At 40.7% G+C, this 22,503-nt stretch overlaps 1 long non-coding RNA gene across 1 annotated transcript; it reads left to right on the top strand.

The window, feature by feature from the left end:
• The first annotated feature begins 13,037 nt into the window (after positions 1 to 13,037).
• LOC103368279 (uncharacterized) lies at positions 13,038 to 15,274 on the top strand. The gene is made up of 3 exons (XR_520765.1): positions 13,038 to 13,049; positions 13,482 to 13,484; positions 15,204 to 15,274. It is a non-coding gene; the product is annotated as an uncharacterized LOC103368279 (long non-coding RNA).
• The last annotated feature ends 7,229 nt before the right edge of the window (positions 15,275 to 22,503 follow it).

Genomic DNA, 22,503 nt, shown 5'->3' with positions numbered 1-22,503 from the left:
CAAAGGAAAGGGACAAACCCCAAAAAGTGTAAAATGGGCTCTTTGACTCAAGGGATTGCAAAATCTATTAGATCATACAATAGCAGGAATTCAAACCTGAATATGTTGATGCTCTACGGCGAGAATAAATACAATCAAAGAAGTCCACTTAATATTAAATTCATGAGCTTTGAGGCATAAGAAATGCCACAACACTGTGTGATATTGTATTGACATTACAAAGCAGTCCATTAGGAACGTGCCATACATATCCAATGAGTGTTACCAAATGTCATTGGGTTGCAGTAAAAGTAGGGGCAGTTTTTTGTTGTTGTTCAAAACTGCCACCGTCCCCATCTGTTCACAAAAAAAAGGAAAATTAGATCAAACTATAAGCCAAACAAGTGATGCATGTGCTTGTGAAACTGTTGTATGATTCTGCAAACTGTAGAACGCTTGCAAAGGGACAGCAGGAAACGGGTGGGTGAACTGGGACACAGCTCCCAGAACGAGCAACAGCCGGCATCGCAGGAAGGAGCCTCGCCACACATCAGGCACCCCAGCATGGATGCAGCATGTTTAGTGTTGCTAATCACTTTAAATAGTCACATTTGAGTGCCAGACTTGGACAGGTCCAGACTACTAGAGAGCAGCATGGTTCCTACCTTTAATGAAATCATCCCGGTTGTTTAGGAGTGGACTTGGTACACAAAAACTCAGAAAACAATATTGTGTGCGTGAAACAGGATGTCATCTTTTTTTTGCCCTGCAGCTCTTCAAAAACACTTTGGGAGACTGTATATTATTGTTGTTGTTGTTGTTGTTGTTGTTGTTGTTGAATATCTACTGTTGTTGCTGATGTTGTGTTGGTGTTTTGCTGTTTTTCTAGTATAACAATTTCCCTGAGGTTTACACTGAAGGGATCAGTAAAGTCCTATTCTATTCTATTCTATTCTATTCTATTCTATTCTATTCTATTCTATATTACCATTAATTTGACAGTGATGTATACATGTTTTAATATGCTACCAGGAAACTTAAATTGTGTTTAGTCGTTTGTTGGTCTCTCTTTATTTTATTTATTTTTGCATAAAAGAACATTATGCAGCTATAGAGATGGTGTTGTCTAGTCACAGGAATGAATAGGCACATCAGGGAAGTGGGCCCAGCTGTGTTCCTGAATGGAAGGTCATGAAGGCAGCTCCATGAATCACCTCGGTAGGGTTGGCCTGCCACAGATCCCCATGATTTATCCCCAGCAGGAGAGACCAGCCATGAGAGGAGGTCAGATGCATCTAGTATGCGGCCGAGTCCACACATACAGTCTGTTCACCTGCACCGGCCTGTACGACGATCACACGCCAACACAGGCGGAGCCACGTGCCCTTAAGGCATGTCTAACTGCACACACGCACAATAAATGACGGACGCACACACACAAATGTTATTCTCAACCCCAAGGTCATTAGCTGCAGCTATATCCGTGTTTTCTTATAACCAAGACAAACTGCCAACAAAAGGCTGATAAGCAACGCTATCCATCTTTATGGGCGTTTGGCGGTGCTAGTTGATTTAAATGAGTGCTAAGCAGTTGCAGAGGGCAAGGTGGGGTGACTCTAAGCTGAAGACTGGGGGGAAAAAAAACAAGGTGATAATGTGATTCTACAGGAATTCCCTTGAATAGGGTCAATTGAGTTACATGCAAAACAGGAAAGAGGGGAAACACAAGTTTTCTAGTTTTATTGATTTCCACAAGGTCAAACCACAGCTATATCATAGTGGCTAAAATGATGACAAAGATTCAGGCACTTTTTTTGTATTATTTCTATTTATTGATTATTGTTTCCTGAATATATTCCTGTTAATAAACAGTGACTTTTTTTTTTTTTTTGCCCACTGCAAACCAAAACCCAACAACCCTAACAACATGCAATAAAACGTGATTTGTTTGTTTTTACCAAACTATCGTAAAGCAAAATAAAATTGACAAAATCATGCACATCCCACTTGTCAGTGAATTACTACATCTCTCATATTACAAATACAAGTAAACATATATGAAAAATACACGCTTGAATGTGAATTGTCTGGAATATGTAGTCTACTGACTGAAGACAATCTAGTAATGGGGGCGCAATCAAGCTGTACACGAGTACAAGTTTACTGATGCATATACTTCATACAATATAGACCTACGAGGTGTGTCAGAAAAGTTCCAGGACTGGTGTCACAAAAAATATATTTCAAACCCAAACTACAAACTACCAGTTTTACCCTTCAGACGATCAAACTACAAAGAGATCCTGCAGCGTTTGTTTCGTTCAGTTCGCCACAAGAGGCGAAAGTTGTGACAGGACAAGTCATGGCTGCTTCACCATGACAACGCGCCTGCTCACAACACCCTGAGCATCCCACAGTTCCTGGCTGAGAAGAACATCACCGTGCTGGAGCAACCTCCCTACTCACCCCATCTGGCTCCATGGGATTTTTTCCTCTTCCCCAAGCTGAAGGGGGTCATCAAGGGGACCCGTTTTAAAGATGTGGACGGCATCAAGATGGCTGTGACGACGGAGCTGTGAAGGATCCTTCCAGGAATGTGTGGCAGAGAAGGCTGGGCAAGTGTGTTAGACTCCAGGGGGATTGCTTGGAAGGGGAAAATTTGTAGTTTGTAGTTTGGGTTTGAAATATAGCTTTTGGACACCAGTCCTGAAACTTTTCTGACACACCTCGTGTATAATTTTTTCTAGAGCTTTCGGCCAAATCTTGTCTTTCCAACAACTCATCCAAGCTGAACAACCACATGGAAGATTTTTGTTGTCATGGTTATCTACGACCATGGAACAAGACATGAACAAGAAGTCCAATGTTTTGCTAAACAGTCTATCTGCCCTGACCTCCTCCCGACACAGACTTTTTTTTTCAACTCACTTCCTCCTTTGTTGCAATCATGATTACTATAGCCTACAGGACACTGTCGCAGTCAAACATAAATATGGGTCCTGATGAAGTTATAATTATATATCTAACAGGGTCACTTCTAGGACAGTCTTAGTAAATGGAGTTTAAAAAAAAAATACAAAGCATTAGCCTACATGGAAGACTCAATGAAGATGAAATTACCAAGTCTGAAAGCCCCCAACACAGCTGGAATATCTAAAGTATTTGCACACAGATGTCACTGGGTGGTAAACCACATCACTCCAAAGGAAAAAATGCATCATTTGATGATACTTCTTACGATGAAGTACAAGATTTGAAGGATAGGACAGCTTCTTACAGAATGTTCTTTGCTTTACGTATCAGTTGTATACATCCGGACAGAGTTTGTCTTCGTCATTCCCATCTCCGCCCTGTTTCTGCTGGTGGTTCTCACAGGAACTCTCGACATTTCTCCAATGAATTTTGAAGTCGGTCAGTCCTTTGGACAGCATGCGGGCGTGCAACTAGACGAAATATTTAAAAAGAGGAAAAATATTAAATGTGCTATTATCTCAGTGTCAAGAGTTTGCGTTGTCCCTGTGTTACCTGCTGCAAAACCTGCTGCTGGATCGCTGTGCTCTTCATGTTGGCCATCGATTGAATCCTAATTTTCAGTGCTGTTTTCTTTTTCACCTCTACAAAGTGAAACATGTACAGAAAATAGAAACATAAGCATTTTATATAACAATGGGATGATACAGCACTTGCATTTTCAACTTCACCTGCGAAACAGAAGAAGGGTCGTTTTTTGTTGCAATTTGAGTCGTCCCATTTCCCTGAGACTAAATTAAATTTTACACAGAGCTGAGTTGGGTGGCGTTGATTAGGCTGTCCAATATCCCAGTTAGTGAATGTGGAGGTACTGTTGTCAGACCAAAAGGCCCAGGGATCTCTGTAGAGGCCGATCCATACGTTTACAAACCCTGTTTCTTTCAAAATGCCCTGAATGTAGTTTTTCTCGTTTTGACTTCTTATGCTGGCCAGGTCGCTGTGGTGTCTTCTGCAGTATAACTGAGCGACCGACCAGCTGAATTGTGACTGCACGATGACATAAGCTCTTCGACCACTGACTATGAAAGATTTGAGAGAGAAATGATGGTCAGAATAGACACACAGTGAAAAATAGAATTTCTTAGAAATGTAGGGATGGCTAGTAATTTATTCATACCATCATAGCAGAGAAAAGGGAAACGATTTCCACACGAATAATCATTCACTTCTGTTCCATTAAAAACTGCAGCACAATATTGCTTATTTCCTGCATTGCGTCGTGTCCAGGGCATCAAGATCGCTTTCCGGTCAACATACAAATTCTTGCTGTCCATGGACCACTTCCACCTCTTATCATTGTCATGAAGCCCTATCCAAGCCCAGTCATCATTAATGTCATTATTGTTTTGTACAATAGACAGAAGCCTTTGGGTGTCGTCGCTGTTGGAGATGGTGACCAGGTCAGTGAATTTCTCTCTGCAGTAACTCTGAGCCTTAGTCCAGCTCATATTTTGGTTCACAAAGTAGTATTTTTTGCTGACATGGGCGGAGGATGTGGAAAGTCCTGGTGAAACAAATAGGGTAATAACTTTTTAACCATGCAAATGGGCTTGTTTTTATCAAACACATAAGAATAATACTTGAACAAGACCAAGAATTTACAATCATTCAAGTGAACAAAAGTTTACATGTGCTTGTAAGGACCGTGTATATCGTGGCAGTCTTGAGTCTATAACTCTTAATATTCTGCGATGGAATCACTGAGCCACATGTGTTTTTGTCACACACAAAAAATAATCATGCATTTTGGTTCTGTGTGGTAGGAGGTAGGTTTAATGTAACATTCTGTCAAATGCTGATTTAATATTATTGCATGTATTATTACACTATAGGAAGAGCAGCTGACAAGAGAGCAGCAACTACAACTCAATTATTCAAACTTGTACATTAGATTTCATTTTATGTATTGTTTCTTCATAACTAGTTTGGTTTCTGATATATTAACTAATGTTGCAGGGCTCCCAAGAAGCAGTGGCTCCTACCCGTGGCTCATCTCCATTCATTTATATTGGTGTGCATGAATCACTGAATTACAATATCTTCTTCACATTGACAAAATACAGGTGACTCCATGACCCAAATAACATCAGTATATCTATAAGCAACATTTAAGACATCTGACTTACCTGCGAGCATGAGGATGACCAGTGTGATTTCTTCCATACTTGGCTCAATTCACTGTAATGGATGTAGTCGTCATGATTATTATAATTATCATGACCCACATACTGATATTTAAAACAATCATGATGCTGTTTAAATCCAGTATTTGAATGAATTGACAGTTTACTGTACCATACAGTGTCCAAACTAAGCAACTTAAACAATACTCAAATCTATCTTGTCTTAACATTAACATCAGACAGCGACAAAACACACAATGTAATTATGTTTTGAAAAATGTTTTAATCAAATAAATCAAGTGAATGATATAGAACGTACCTGACAAATTCTTCTGCTGTTCCTCTGGTGAGACAATATGTGAAACTGTCTTGGTGAAACAGAATTTTAAGGAGGTCTGTGAGTCTTAATTTCATATATTTTCCTATCAAATGAGGATGCACCTGATGGGGCGTGACTGAGACGTCTTCAGAAGTGCAATGACGGCAGCTGCAATAGCTTTAATTCTTTGAATGTTTATTTAGAGGTGATGGTTGAGAAGGTATTTAAAGGATGAAACAGTGTAAATATAGGTTATTCATAAAAAATAAGCAAATGGTTAAAAACATACTAAATGAGTAAAAAAAAAAAGTAATAGTATCACTTCCTTATTTCAAGTAAATTAGTGTAGAAATGAATAATAGTGATGAGTAAAAATATAAAAACAATGGCATACTGAGGATATGCAAATATTAAAAATATCATTTTACTACATGTAATGCTTCTTTTAATCAGTATGCGCTTCGCATGCTTATCAGTCATGAGATATGCAAATACGTTATTCAACAAATGTTCCCAATGCAAAACACAGGAAAAGTGGACTTAATGTCCCATGCTTGACCTAATAAAGCACATGCATGTATTCTAGACCTTTCAGTTAACAGAGAAACTCATCTAGTGTAAATATACAAAAAAAAAAACCACTATATTTTGAAGTCCCCTCTCCTGTTTCTACCACAACATTCACACATGGTCTACAACANGTGCGCAAAGGCCGACAAGCGTAGGGCGAGGACCCGTCCATCGCCGCTTGCGGCTTTAATTTGTCTTGTGTCTTTTCCTTGTATTTCTGTATTTGTAGCAGCTTTTTGTTAGAGCACATTTTTCTCAAAAGAATTGTTCAATATTTTTAGGAAATATGCTTCCTCGCTTTCTTTTTCACTGAGATGACAAGATTGATACTGCTGTGATTTCTGAGCAATAACCAAGAGGCTGGAGCTATAAAGGCTGGAACCAGGGTGAAAAGGCTGCCTTGGCCCTCTCCAAAAGGAACAAAAATCTGTCAGCGAGCACCCACAAAGCTTATTATCTTGTTTATTGCGCTGGTTTATTTTGCATAAAAACTGAAGGTGAAGTTGATAGTTTACATAGATCACGATATTAATTATTGAGTTGATGGATTCTTGTGGTTTTATGTATTTATTTATTTAGTGTCATGGACAGAGTAAAACTGGCTGTTTCCAGTATTTACGCTGTATATTTTCATTCTTACTGCAGGAAATTAAGTAAGCTTATTTCGCTACGATGTAAAACTATATGAAATAAGCAGATGACTACTTGTATGAACTGTATGTGGATGATTGTGTGAGCATCCACTGTCAGTTCTGTAGCATTTGACATTAGCTTGATGCTATTATTCAAATATGTATGTACATAAAATGAACACAAAGCCTCATTTAAAAAGTTCTAAAATTAGTGACTGAGAACATAAATTTGTCAGGAAAATGTTTACTGAGGTAACAAATCAAATGAGAGGTGAGTTCATTTTCTCATAGACTTCTGTATTATCTGACTCATTTTTTTTTTAGGCAGATGAGTCGCCCCCTGCTGGCTGTTACGAAGAATGCAGGTTTAAGACGCTTCGTCCATCTGTTATATACAGTCCATGTTAGCCATCCAGCCAAAAGTAAAACTTTAAATCCCAACATCAGTTTCCATTTCTTCACAGCTGCTTGTTGTGGTGTTCAATTACCACTTTAGGTGGCTTTATTTAGGTTTCATCTCTGCCCAGTGTGATATGAAACAACTCCTCACATCAAAATAGACCTATAAATTCAAGTTCCTTTAGAGGCAATATGTTCCCATTTTCTCATTAAGGCTTAGTAAATGAGCTGCAAAGAGAATCAAAGTGTCAATCAAGACAAAAATGAATGGAACAAAATACAGGCTTTTATTGATCTTAGCTTCATTGAGGCAGAAAAGCACAATATATACCTATTTGTCCTAAAATGCAATTTTCTTTTAACAGAGAAAACAAGCCTGTGCAGCTCAAAATGTGCACTTGACTGCAACTAATGGTAAAAACTTGTCAAGTAAAGCACAGATCCCAACAAAATGGCGAGCATGTCAGAATATCTTCTATCTCTTGCATCACGAGACAACTTCCACATCATGTTCAACATGTTAACCAACAGAAACACTGAGCATTCTTCTGCCTAAAAGACAGGCCAAAGAACAGACGACCCAAACTCTTTGTGCAACCGATGCACAAGCCCACAGTCATTTTCAGTTTGTATTATTTTTTAGGCTTTTTCAAAAACAAGACAACCAGTCCCATTATCATCACTTAGGACACCATAATAAGTGTACATTACTACTTTTATTACTAGGTTTGCTGATTCTAAATTCTGGTGACCTGTCCAAGCTGCACCTCACCTCTCGCCCAGAGTCAGTAGAGATTGGCTCCAGGAGGACGTTTGACAGGATGTCGCGGGGTTCAACCAACAACTTTCCCAAACTGGGAGAAAACAATGGCGTAGATGCCTCTCCAAAGTGCGGCAGTGAAATAGAATATTTACAAAGTGCAAAAAAAAAGTGCAAAACCCCAATTGTAAAAAAAAAACTAAGCAAAGAAAAGAAAAACTCTATATACAAATTTACAGGACTATATACATACCAGTTCTCCTTTAACTCCAACTTCACAAAAAATTCAGACCAACACTGTCACTGTCACTGCCTCCAACTCCGACTCCAAACTCCAACTCCTCCCACACTTCAATCGGGCCCAGAGCCCTTGGTTTTAAAGGCCAAGCCCCTCCCACTGGGCGGACCCTTTTAAACATGGTTTTCTAAACAGTTTCCCCCCCAGTTCACCCCTGCGATGGGAAGCATAAAATTACTAGATAGGGAACAGGGGTAGGGTTTCCCACAATAACATCATCAATTCAAGGAATAATGTTAAAAGCAAAAATAATAAAATGTTGCGCATCATGTATAGCCAATGGATGAAAAAGTGACTTAAAGCAGAAGACACAATGTGTTTACCTCATTAACGACAACTGCAATAATGGAAAATTCTAATCTTTCTGTAGCCTTGATCGGAGAGCTTTTGTTGTACAAGGCTATTATTATAGTTTTTGTATCCGCGAGTACTCAAGTGTCAGTTAGAGTCTACATGACATAAATTTTGTCATCCCTGGTCTGCAAGAGAAGACATTATCCCCTTGGACATTTATGTGCTGGCCAAAATTTGTGTGTCACAAAGACTACCCTACAACATGTGCTCACATTCATGGAACACAAATACAACTACTGCAGCTGTATGGAACGGGGTCTTCCAAACAGACTACCAAAGACTAGGAAGTATTATACTAACAACAACTATGCGTTTGCGGTATCCACAGCTGTCCGAGTGCATGTACGCAAGGGAGTGTAATCAAGGCTAAAACCTGACCAGATGCGGGACGTGGTGTCAGTTCTGCACCTTGAAGTCTTGATCAGATTTCTTTGATGTCCCGAAGACATCAGCAGTTGCCTAATAGGCATTTCACCACTGATGGTTTTTTTTCTTCTTCAAATTAGCCCCAAAAATAATCCAAGACAAAAAAAAATTCTAAAAACCGAAAACAGGTTTGTGCATTAGAACTTTATTATGTTATGATGTTATGCTCAACTCCCCATCCACCCCCACATCTTATAAATTACTGGAGTGTTCAGACCCTCCAGTGACCCTTTTCCTGTTAAGAAATGAAATTGGATACATTTTGTCCACCACTGATTGCACATGTCTTATAAATTTTAAAATGCTGCTCAAGCTACGCTAGAGATAGAGATTCTCTCACATGTAAAGTGGTCAAATAAAGGGCATATGCAGTACACTGTTATTTAAATTCCTGGGGTTTGTAGGCTGTTCATGCAAAACTACGTTTAGGCTAAGAATAAGCAATAATGACGGCAGAAATTTAAAAAAGACTATCGTCAGGCTGTTTTTTGAAATCACACACAAATTGAAGTAAATGTAGACAAAAGGCAAATAAAGAAATTAAACCCTGAAATACGCAGGAAAGACGATGCAGGTACCACATAATGATGATGTATGGCTATGTAAGAAGACCCAGCGATGAAGTTTCTTTGAAGACACACAGTGAATCCGGTATGTGTGTGTGTGTGTGTGTGTGTGTGTGTGTGTGTGTGTTGTTTCGCACACGGTGACACTAATGTGTCCAGACACCTTGCGGGTCCCAAAGTGACTCTTGCAGTAACAGATCAATCAGGGCTGGCTGAGTAGACAAGCTCCACACGCCTCCATTGTGATACCATTATCTTCCATTTAGGAAGGAAAAGTCATATTGATTCTTGCCATTATGTCACAGCAAATTTGGCTCTATTTTGTTCTTTCCAAGTTCTCTGTTTTCCTGGGAGGTAAAAGCTTGAACGCAATGAGGCTGTTGAACGAGTTTGTACACAAATAATTGGCTGTACGGCTTTAAGTGGCACAAAAAACGATTCGAGGTATAATTACATCGACTACATATGACGTGTTGTTTAGTTTGTTTATTGAATTTGGTTTTCTGTGTACGTTATGAACAAGGCTTCGTTTGGTTTGTTCACAAAGCAAAGTGGGACGACTACACAACCAGTCAGAAGAATACTCACACTGAGGACCTTTTGACTAAATGTATCTATTGATTAGCAATTTGCAAACAGCAGGCGCTTTTATCAAAATGTACAGTGGCCTCTGCACAGTGGAGTGTGGATTAGTGAATAATAGAGAGAACAAGACACTGACTGGACGAGGCCTGGAAAAGTGATGGAGAGCAGCTGTGCTGCCACATGAGGAGGTGGAGGAGGATAAAGAAAGCACACAGAGGCAAAAGGGTGAGGTGGCGGGTGGAGGTTACACTGTACTTACAGTACAGTGGGGACACAGAGTGAAGAAAACTTAACACTCCTGCTGAGAACGAGAATAAGTTGTTGATTGTTAGACAGTCATTAGTTGTGGGTAAATTACTTTTATTTATGGCATTGAAACGATTCATCACAACAGGTTTGTTGGCTGAGAACACAGAAATACTGTGTGCATGGTTGGAATTGCCTTCTTTGGCTCTATTACCACCTCTATACTCACTTTCACTCTACCAGTGCTGTTTGTAACATACAAATACAGGGCATGACATGTTCATGCAGTGAGGCTTTACTAAATTTATTGTTCTACATCAGCGGTTGTCTTAAATTTAACTTTGCATAGGTAGACCATTCTGCACTTCATGATCATCGGGGGTAAGATCACTCTGTCTCGGTTGTATTTCTTTCATCGANATACACAACCACACTAACTACCAAACACCTGGGAGGGAAAAAAAAAAAAAAAATGTTGTGAATTTTAGAATATCTCCAGAGCTGTGTCCGAAATCACCCACTCACTCCCTGCTCCCTATATAGTGATCCCTATATAGGGAGCACCTCGGCAAAGTATCATTTCAGACACTAAATAATTAATTGAGCTGTTAATTACGTCGCTCGCCAGCCGCGATTTGTGCTGCAACAGCGTCGTACAAACACATCAAATTAACAGTTTATTGCGTAGCTAAGAAATCAAATTAAATCAAGTTTATTGTCATTTTGCTGTACATACCAGATGAGAGAGCGTTTCTTCAGGATCCAGTAACTAAAAGCAATTTAAATAAAGTGGTGTTTTATGTTCAAATCACAACCGAGCGCCGCAATTTTAGCGACGTTCACTGTCTGGGTAGAATAAAATTTAACAAAACAAACGGGAATTTTTCGTTCGTTCATCTCCATTTCCATTTCCTTTCGCGCAATGCATGACGGTCCATATTGCTCGGTTAGTGACCATCGGTTGTACACTACTTTTTACAGTGCATTGTGGGATATTTTGAGTGCACTATACAGGGTGTAACATTTGCAACTTAACATTCGGACACCCCTACAAAATGGCGTGCACCCTGTATAGTGCACTATGTAGGCCATAGGGAGTGATTTCGGACACAGCCCAGGTCATCAGGCAGGAGGCTGTTTAGTTTGGAAATGTTCTTTAAAATAGTAGAAAGCTGTCACGTTATGCAGTGCTCAAAGTTAAGATCACCATTAGCAATAACACCCAGTTTTCTGACATTGCGTTTTAGAGAAAGTTGATAACATGGATGTGTTCTCCTGACTTTTTCATTTTGGGGCTACTATTAAAATTTCACTTTTTTTCTTTGTTAAAGTTGGATGCCGGGTTGGCACCTTCACTCCGCCGCAGGCTACCGCTCCCCAGTCTCTTCGTCACCAATGTCAGGTCTCTTACTCAGTTCAGACCTGCAGGGGGTGGACTGTGTGTTTATACTGACAACAACTGGACACAAACACTGCCATCATTGACAGATACTCCACTCCTGATCTATAGAGTTTTGGGCTGTTAGATGGAGGCCCCCCTATCTGCCCGGGGACTTTTCTGCTGTTGTTGGTACAGCTGCATACATTCCACCAGATGCTAACGCTAGCACAGCACTTGGCCATATGTTAGCAGCTATTAACAAACAGCAGAATCCAGACGGGGCTTTCATGGTGGCTGGTGACTTTAATCATTGCAGCCTGAAGATTGTGCTCCCAAGGTTTGAACAACATGTAAAATGTTCAACCAGAGGGGACGACACACTGGACTATGTGAAGCACACAGAGCCTTGGACAGTGTGATCACCTGTCACTGGTCCTAAACCCAGCCTACTGCCCAATTATTAAGTAACACCAACTGACCATAAAAACAGTTCAAACCTGGCCAGAGGGAGCATTCCTACAGCTGCAGGATTGCTTTCAATGCATGGACTGGAGCCTGTTTTTCCACTTAGGATCCATCATCATCTTCTGCAGCCATGACAAAGGAGGTCCAGCTTCTCCTGAGAGAATGCAATGTAGCCTACAGATCCGGTAATTAAGAGCAGTACAGTGCGGCCAGACATAACCTAAAGAGAGGCAGGAAAACAGCAGAAGGAGAGGATTCAGGGACACTTCAAGGCAAGATTTAATTAAATTTATCTGATATTCTTGTATATAAAACATCACATGAAGGAGGTAGCTACAGCAGTAACCAGCCACTGAACCGCTGATGCATTAGTAGACATAATATAAAGATGTCAGCGAGAGGGACAAACCCAGAACTACCACATTTATTCTCTTCCCCTATGTTGCTGGTGATACTTAGGTTCTTGTCGAGGAGTAATGTTTGAATACTGCATATTTTTGATTCTTCGTGACGGTATCTGGAGGGAGTGTGTAGAAGCTGAATGGCAGTGGGATACAACTAACCCCAGTGGAACCCAACAAAATATGCCAACATCTCCAGTTGTGAAGTTGACAAGAGATCCAGAGGAAAAGTCCTTCCCTCCAAGCCAGAGAGAAGCCCGGGTCATAAGCCAGTACATTTAGCTGAATGTCAAGATCAACAAGCGTCACTGAGGTTTACCAGTATTAAAACAGAGTGTTTGTTTGTGTCTCTGATTACTTTGATGGAGTTGTCTTACTAGGTTCCTTCTAGTTTGGCTCACCAGATGTAGGATGCAGGTAAAAGCCACCAATCATTTCAGTCAGCCTTGTCCTTCCTTCTGCTATCACTGCTTTTTCCACAATGGGGAACAACAACAACCTACCAAAGTGAAAATGTTTTGCTGAGGATTCGTAGCCGTACTGCTTTTCTGTAGTGAATTATCCATTTCAATCACAGTGCTGGTCTCCCAAATGTGCCGCCACTGTCAGTATTTTAAGGACGTACTGAAGCCACACTCTTGGCTTAGCCCATCCAGTGAGAGGTTTGATTGGTTTAAAGAAGTTCAAATAAACCAGTGGGTTGTTTTTTTTTTAACACAGAATTGTAGCATATCGCAGCCAGACCACCATGTACTACTAGGACTGGGTTCTTAATGATGATCAACAGTTCTGCCAAACATTCCAGCTCCCTTGAATTGCTCTGCTTCATGACCTTCTCATTAGCGCCTCACAGAACAGAAATCTAGCACAGATAAAAGCAGACTTTGATATATACTTTTTAAAGCATGTCGCTGTGAAACAGAGCAGATAGTGATTTGCAGGTATAGAGAGTCAGAGGCCCACCGTCAGCCTCAGTGCACGGCACTGGACAAACTGTAAGATATTTTTAAATGATCTGTTGTGAGGATTGAGCCAAGCTAAACCAGTTTTATTGATACCTTCTCTAATTTGGGGGGGAAACACATTGAAAATGATAACATCGTTTGATGCAATGTGAAGTACTGTATCGTGTTTGTGCAAGTATTTAATGTACCAAGTGTCCATCAGAGCTGCAGGGCTACAGAGCTTGGGGGTTTGTTAAACTCTATTATAAACTTAATTTTTTTGATTATATGACCTTTGCTGTTTACCTGTTTATTTAAAAACAAACAAAACATTGTGCAGTAAATGCGATGCCTCGTTGCTAGACTCAGCAAGAGGTAACTTAACCTCAGTGACATGCAAACCAGAGGGAAAAAAACAGATTATTGAAATGAGAGCACAAATGCAAACAAGACCATGTGTGGTGGTTCTAGAAGTAGGTGATGCACTGCAGCAGCAAGTGAGGAAGGTTTGAATACTGTCTGTCCATGTTTGCACGCTCCTGAGATTTGCTTTCTTTGTTAAGAGGAAATCCATCTTGACCAACTCACCTCTGACCCTTAATGACAACTATGACTTTTATAGCAGAGCCTCAGGAATTGAAGGAGTGATACTGGACTCAAAATAAAATGTCATCTGGATATAAAGGGATTGCATGCTTTGTGTTAATAAATAATAGGTAAAGCTAGAGTAAGCAAGATTCTGAAAGCATACAACCAAAAAAATAAATAAATAAAAACCCCCAAAACACCCTCTTCTTTCAGGACTCCAAACAAATAGAGGACCTTACCACATTTTCAAAACACTTAGTAGAGATAGTAGAGACAGGCGAGTGTACACAGATATGTGTGTAAAGCTATCCTAATGAATCTGAAGGAGGATGGAGCCCACAAACAGCAAATTAAAGATACACAAACACACAAATGAACATGATCGTTATATCCAGTGTTGCAGGTTTAGGTGGAAATGTAAAATGTTAACATGTGGCTGCACTTTGTCATTCTTGTGCTTATTTCCTCACTTGCTCTAGCCATGTGCTGTTGGAGAAACTGTCTATCTCCATGTGTTTGTTTCTAAAGATGAGATAGGATTCAGTTCGGTCTCAATCAATCAATTTAATTGCACATTGAATATTGCATTACAGAGCTCTGGGTCAAACTCTCCCTGGCATCAGACAGAGTGAGACTAAGACCTTTCCCTCAGACCCTTGTCTTATACTATTCAGTCACATGATGCACGGTCATGTCACAAAACAATTGATGGGGGCCCATCTTCATCACACTGAGTAGTTGCATCCTTATATGGACTTCTTTTCCTCCATCTGTTGCTTGTCCTGTGAAACCATATCAGGAAAAAGGAGACATTTCATGACTATGTGCATATATGTAACTTCTTTTATATTTTAAACCTTAAGGACTATACTTCACACATGATATAATATATTTATACACAACAGTGTCCATCCAGCCTTCTGGAAGACTTCAGTGATGCACAATGCATGGGCACAGTCCATGCAGGTGTTGTGCTTAACCCCACCCAGGAGGTTTCCTCCTTTTATTGCTTTTAAACAATAAACCGTGCTCAATGTAGTTCATCTTTTTTGAGAAGTATTTACAAAAAGAGACTTGAAGTGGAAACAGATTTATACAAGGTATTGGGAATTAATAAATAAAAAGTGACGGCATAAGTATTCACCTCCTTCCAGTCAGTATTTAGTCGATGCACCTTAGGCTGCAGTTACAGCATTGTGCCTTTGTGGTTTTAATCATTTGCAAATCTGTACACTGCAATTTTAGCCCCATCTTTCTTTGCAAAACTCGTCAAGCTCCATCAGGTTGCACTGAGTGGATAGCTCTTTCAAGTCCAGCCACAAATTCTAAATTGGATTGAGATCTGGGATCTGACTTGGCCACTCCAGAACATTCACTGTTGTCTTTAAACCATTACTGTGTAGCTTTTGCTGTTTGCTTTACATTGGTGGGAAAAGAAAAAAAGAAGTCTCCCAAAGTCCCAGTTCTCTCTGGATTAATTTCCCCCTCTGCCTTTAAAAGCCTTCCAGGCATTGTGGCTGAGGAACATCTCCATATCATGATGCTTCCACCACCGTGCTCTCGTCAATATTTAATATGAGCTTTTTTTAAACTGTAGCTTTACTTTTCGACTCAACCATTAAGCTTTGACTGGTGAACCTGAACCTGATATTCACCAACGTGGAAATGTTCTAGCATCCATCCCCTGATCTTCTTTTAAATCTGTTTTTCAGCTGCTTGGCGTGTTCTTTTGTCTTCATGGTGCAGTCACAGCCAGGTGGACTGATTCACCAGTGACTGGACTCCCAGATACAGGCACCTTTATACTACAGTCACTTGAGACACACTGACTGCACTCAGATAATCTCTGTTTCACTAATCGTGTGTTGAATTAGGTGAGTCACTTTATAGTTATACAATCGCTTATTTTAAAACTTAAAGCTTTAATCAACTGGCATTACTCGAATGCAATTATTGTTATTATTATTTTTTCTAATTCTTGTCCAAAAAAAAGACTACAATTCAATGTTGAAAAGCAATTTAAGTGGAAAACTTCGAAGCAGGGGGAGTCATTTCTATAGGCACTATATAGTTAGATAGGCAGGTAGCCCATCCAGTCATGTCATATGCACGGGATGCAATGACTGGACGGTGTTACGTGCTGCAGAGTGTGTTGTTGTTGTGGCTGCTCTGGTTCCTCCCTCAGGTGTTGCTCATTCCCCTTCGCAGCAGGTAATTGAGTGCAGCTGTCTCCACCTGCTCATCATGCCTGGGAGTATAAAGGATGAGAGGGGAGGCATCGCTAGTGCCAGTGGTCCATGTGGGAGGCGTTCAGACTACCTGCGCTGTCAGAGCTGAGAGACAAGCTTGTGCTTTACGGCCGTTTGGAGAGAGGGCATTCGGTATTCTGTATGTTATAGGAAACCTGCTTTTTTCGGTTGCGTCTATTATGACCTTTGTTGTCAATAATTAAGTTAGCTTTGTAAAAAAAAAATAAATAAAAAATGCAGGACTTATCTCTGGTCCCTTTCTCCCAGTTCACATCTAATTTTTATTTCCCTCATTCTCTAGCCTTGCAGGATAGGAACAGACAGGCATTTCACAGGCCTGTGACGGCCACAGATAACAGATTTTTGTTGTTTTTTTTCTTATCAGACCACTTGATTTATTGACCATTGTCGAGAGAAAAGAATCAATGAATAAAATAAAAAATAAAAAAGCTTGTGGAATACATTGCTTACTGCAGCTTTATTAGCCATGAGGAAAGCACATCTTGTCAGATTATTTGCTCTAATTAACATTTGTCGCTGCGATTTGACGACAACACACAGGAATTTCTCCTAAATTAGCATTCCACTAAAACATCATTGTTATTTCAGCCTTTCTTTGGTTTGCTTTTGGAACAAAAACAACTCGATTAGTTTGAGGAGCCAAAACAACTTTTGCTCAGTTTAGGGAAAGGTCAGGTTGTCATGGTTACAATAACACATCTGTAGTTAAGATGATGGTTAAAATGAACTAGTTTTTGGTTTGAAACACGAAACAAGCCGTGGTCCTTGGTCGTCATGTTTATATTTATGTATTTATTTATTTATTTGACCCATTTAGCCACCCCGGCATCCTCCATGTGCTATTTTTGCGTTTTTCAAACTACTTTTCTTTTATTACTGTCATAATCTCTATAATTATTACTGTCACAATGGCATGGAATTGTGGGTAATAACAAGTTACTTTCATGAACAACTTATGGGTTTGTTTTGTGACTTGAAAAATGTACCTACATCTTTTTGAAACATGTTTACTGCTACATATTAGTAGTACAAGAATGTCATTTCTGGGAGACAAGACTGCTGTTAGAGATTGTTTTCCTAATGGGTTACCGTGGGATGTAAAAGCTGCAAATCCTTTTTTTTTTTTTGATTGCTAGCACCATGTGCCGAGCTTTGCCTCTTAAGCTGGAATTATGCTTCTTTGAGCTGCGTACAACAAACAGGTTCATGTGTTTGTTTCCTTTGTTATGAATCTTTGCCTTCATTTGATCGCAGTAGTAGAGATGCAGACGGGAAAACTGAGGAGCTGGGATGTACGGCGGACAGCAAAAGGTCCCCTGACTGGCAGACACATGGTGGGCATCGCAGTTATGTGGTCAGTGCCTCAACCTTTAGGCTGACAAGGTGCCACTTGTCTTCTTTTAATACACAGACGGGTGGTAAATTGTTCATGGACTAGGAAACAGTCATAGATGTTAATAAAAATTATACAGAATACAAAAACAAAGTTTCACTCCAGTGACAGTGGCTGTGTAACTGTGTAGAGGAAATTATTTTGATCTGTGTGTGTGTGTGTGTGTGTGTGTGTGTGTGTGTGTAAATGCATGAGATGGTGATAAGTTGGGCAAGAAGAGTTTAGTTCCCTCTACTCGTAGCTGCACTATGTGCAGACTGGTAACAAATTAAAGAACAAAACAACATGAAGTGTCTCAGTGAGGTGTTCGGCTCCTGTGGGTCGCCAGAACAGCTTCAGTGCGCAATGCCATTGATTCTCCAAGTCTCTGTCTACTGGAGGGATGGAATCCATTCTTCAAAAAGATATCGCCTCATCTGTTTTTTGGTGATTGTGGTGCAGAGCACTGTCTCAACACGTCCTTTCTGAATCCCCCCCCCGGGTGTTCAGGTGGGTTGAGTTTTGGCCACAGTGAGGGCAATAATATATGATGCACATCCATCCATCCATCCATCCATCCATTTTCTATACACCGCTTAATCCTCACTAGGGTCGCGGGGGGGCTGGAGTCTATCCCAGCCGACTTAGAGTGAAGGCAGGGGACACCCTGGACAGGTCACCAGTCTATCACAGGGCTACACTTAGAGACAGACAACCAAGCACACTCACATTCACACCTACAGACAATTTAGAATCACCAATTAACCTCAACATGTTTTTGGACTGTGTGGGAGGAAGCCGGAGAACCCGGAGAGAACCCACGCTGCACGGGGAGAACATGCAAACTCCACGCAGAAAGATTCCGGTGCCCTCACGAACCGGCAACCTTCTTGCTGCGAGGCAACAGTGCTACCAACTGCGCCACCCTGCAGCCCATGATACACATTATTTCCATAATAAATAAACCATCCACTGACTACTCGTGCCTTATGTTTTATGAATTCCATCCTGGAAGAGACACCTTTATCCTGCAATGAAATATTTCTATCCTGATGGGAGCATCCTCTTCCATCAGGATAAATATGTTTCATTGTTGGATAAAGGTGCTCACTTAGAACAACCTTGTATTGATTTGCAGTGACCCTTCCTCTAAGGGGGGAGAAGTGGACCCAAACCATGTCCCCCCACAGCATAACAGAGCCCTTCACCTCAGGGCAAAGCATTCTGTTTTTTTCTTTTCATTTGATCTGTATGTACAAACTCTAAAAGAGGCTATAGACAAATTTCCAGAATCACCAACAAACCACTCAGGTCTGTCCTAAGTGCATCTGCAAACGTTCTCTGCACAGGTTGCTAAAGAAAATTGTCTTGTGTCTTCACAATAGCATAATTCTAGAGAGGTTCAATGTACGTAAAACATCCCCCATATTCTCCTTATGTGTCAATATAAGCAATAAGTAGCTTGGATCACTGTTGTGTAGATAGACGGTAAAGGACACAAAAAGATGAGACTCTGGGAGACCGATGGTGACACTTTCTCAAAGTTTAAAGCTAAATCATGCGGGAATTTTAGTATTTTCAGTAAAAGAGAATAAGTCAGTTTTAAAAGGTGTTTGAATAAAGCCATTTAGTTTGATGTGCCTGGCTCATAATACTGCACCGACAGAGGAAAAAAAAAGAGCAGAAATACGTCAGATCAAATGAACACAAAGTTATTTCCTGCTTATTGGATTTTCGTGTCAGATGTAAACAGATACGCATGTGTACTCACGCATGATCAAGCGAGTAAAATAAAGCATTAACATAATTGTGGGAGAGATTAGTTTAATTTTGTACTTATTAACACTTGGCTTGGATCAAGCAAAGACAGTGAGAAATCAAATAAAGCACACACATGCACACGTACGCACACAGACTGCAAAACAAAGACAAACCCCCTGCAGACATTGAGGGCAAGCATGCAGGCAGGAATAAATCAGAGCTCCAGCCAGGCAGATGAGGTGTATTTCACACTCAAGGAGTGGCCTACTCTGCGCAGCACCAGGGATCATTAATCTCCAGGAGACAAGCCCTCTGGCCTGGAGCTGGCACAGGTAGACCTGAGCTGGCTGGGCCTGCGCTATGAGCCTACAACACTAATGGTCTCATTGTGTTATCAGTTGTCACAATGTACAGACCAGCTGCTGTTGACCTAGATGGAGGTGCAGCCCAGCCAAGAGCCACAGGGCTCTGGTGGAGCGACAGTGGCCGTGTTTGAGCTGGATCTGGGGCTGGACTGTCACAGGTTGGATCTGGACAACGAGATAAGACTGCTGAGGCAAAAGTTGTGGCTGTAGCATGGGACGGCTGCCCAAGGGAGCAGCGTCGGGCTCATTATTCAGAAGAAGTCATATATATTATTTATTCATCATTACTCATTTAAAAAGTAATTTCTGGATTTCACTTATTATTCCACAGGAGCAGTAACTGTTCTGACTCCTCTCCAAAATTGCTTTTATTCTCTCTCCACTTTATGATAACTCGGATGCCTTTGTGCTCCATCCGATGATAGGTGGAGACCAATATCATTGATTTGTAATGCTCTCTTGATCAGTAAGATTAGCTTAACGGCAACAGTTCCACCCGCAGAGTGTAAACTTCGCTGTCTTTTATATCTCCTTGCTCGCTGAGGTGGTGCGATCTTATGGCAGGCTTGTATCAAATGAAAGCTCATTATGATGAAGCTGAATTAAGCATGCACAGAGGAAGCAATACTTCAACTAAATGACATGAAAAGAGATTTTTTTTTTCTTCTTACATACCAGCAAGCAGAACAATGGAAGAAAAACTAGTTTTAATCAGGCTAAAGTAGAGCTGCGGCTTAAATGTTGGGTATCAAACCAGCAATGCCTGAAATTAAAAATGGTTTTAAATCATTTGCAACATGGTAATACATATCTAATCTTACTGGAGGTGATACTGTAAAAGTAAAAACTTTGTGATAATTCAGTTTTTGTGCTGCAGAGCAGTTGGCCCTGAAATTTCCAACTGTGAGATCCTCTAAAACAGTTCAATGTTTGAAGCTGTTATCATATTTGTATAATATGTATTTGGGTAGGGCTGCAGTTGGTAGCACTGTTGCCTCGCAGCAAGAAGGTCGCCGGTTCGCGTCCCGGTGGGGGCACCGGGATCTTTCTGCGTGGAGTTTGCATGTTCTCCCCGTGCAGCGTGGGTTCTCTCCGGGTTCTCCGGCTTCCTCCCACACAGTCCAAAAACATGTTGAGGTTAATTGGTGATTGTAAATTGTCCGTAGGTGTGAATGTGAGTGTGCTTGGTTGTCTGTCTCTAAGTGTAGCCCTGTGATAGACTGGTGACCTGTCCAGGGTGTCCCCTGCCTTCGCCCTAAGTCAGCTGGGATAGACTCCAGCCCCCCCACGACCTTAATGAGGATTAAGCGGTGTATAGATAATGGATGGATGTATTTGGGTAAGTAAGTTCTTTGTGCAAGCAACAAGTTCAACAGCTTCCTAAACCCTGGATGTACTAAAAACGATCCAGTCACACATCAGCTAAGATCTTGTAAGAAAGTCACAGTTGCCTCTCACAGCTTCATATGATTGAGTTGGAAATCATTAGATAGATATTTGGCGAGCTTGTTTTTTTTTTTGTTTTTTTTTACTGCAAATGGATGTATACATATAGATTTGGTGGAACAGATTTAGTAGAGAGCCTCATAAAATCTGGATTCTGGGGGGAACCCAAATCCTCCTGGGCATCAACCAGAGCTTGCTATAAACACGCTGGTTATAGACGGTTCTCAGTATCAGCAGATGGAAGCAACATCATGCGGAGTGACAGGAACCGAATCAGAAGCATGTAACCGACCTCTCATTTAGTGCTCGTATTAAAAACCTGCTTTCTGCGTGAGATGAAGTGGCAAGGTGAATTACAATGGCAGCTTAAGACCAGCAATTTAACTCCAAAACAAAATCACACTGGCATGTTGTCAGATTCTGTTGAATTCAGCACTGCAGGCGAATACCATCATTCTCGCTCCAGCTCCAGGTGTGTTTGTTCAGCGGTGTCAATGCCAGATGCCAGGAGAGCTCAACAGTCGCAGCTGGAGCAGACACGACTCAACAGTTCTTCAAAGCCAGGAACAAACACACAAAAACCATGATGGAAAGTGGGAAGAATTAGCCCCGAATTCAATCACATGACATTGTTGGCTAGTTGCAGCTTGTCCAGGCCTGTGACCACTATGACAACACAAGCTGATTGTGGCGTTTATTCCCGATGAAAGAAGACTGATACAATCTCAAATGTGTAGGGATTAGTCTTATGGTGATTAGCTTACGTAAAGACTGCATGCAGAGAAAAACAGCTACGCTACCTTGATGAAGTTCAAAAATATCCCTGCCAACAACTCTGGTGCTTACTAATTAATTCAGTGATACAGCTCGTATATTTGTTTAGTTTATGTGCATATGAAGGGGGGCAGGAGGAAATGACAATGTGCGGTTTTATGTAAGAATTACATGCTGCTTCCTGGCACAGTGATGTGTTGGAGTCAGTTCATTATGGACGATCTGCTTCTATGCACATTTTCAAATAATGCATTGAGAAAACAAAGAGCTCAAAGCAGGGAAAATTTGAAAGAAATAGAAAAAAAATGCATGCTATTAAGGTGGAAAAGTTGCTGTGTTGTAAAAAATGATTCAGACGAAGAGACCTTAGAAATCAGAATGAGATGAATCAGACATTTGAATTCTATTTTTCCTCGTGGGTTTACAACCTGTTGTCACTCCCGGGGCAT

The sequence above is a fragment of the Stegastes partitus genome, unplaced genomic scaffold, assembly GCF_000690725.1.
Source record: "Stegastes partitus isolate 25-593 unplaced genomic scaffold, Stegastes_partitus-1.0.2 Scaffold1138, whole genome shotgun sequence".
NCBI classification, from domain to species: Eukaryota; Metazoa; Chordata; class Actinopteri; family Pomacentridae; genus Stegastes; species Stegastes partitus.
The sequence above is the reverse complement of the archived record's forward strand: the minus strand, read 5'-3'. Positions and strand labels throughout refer to the sequence as shown.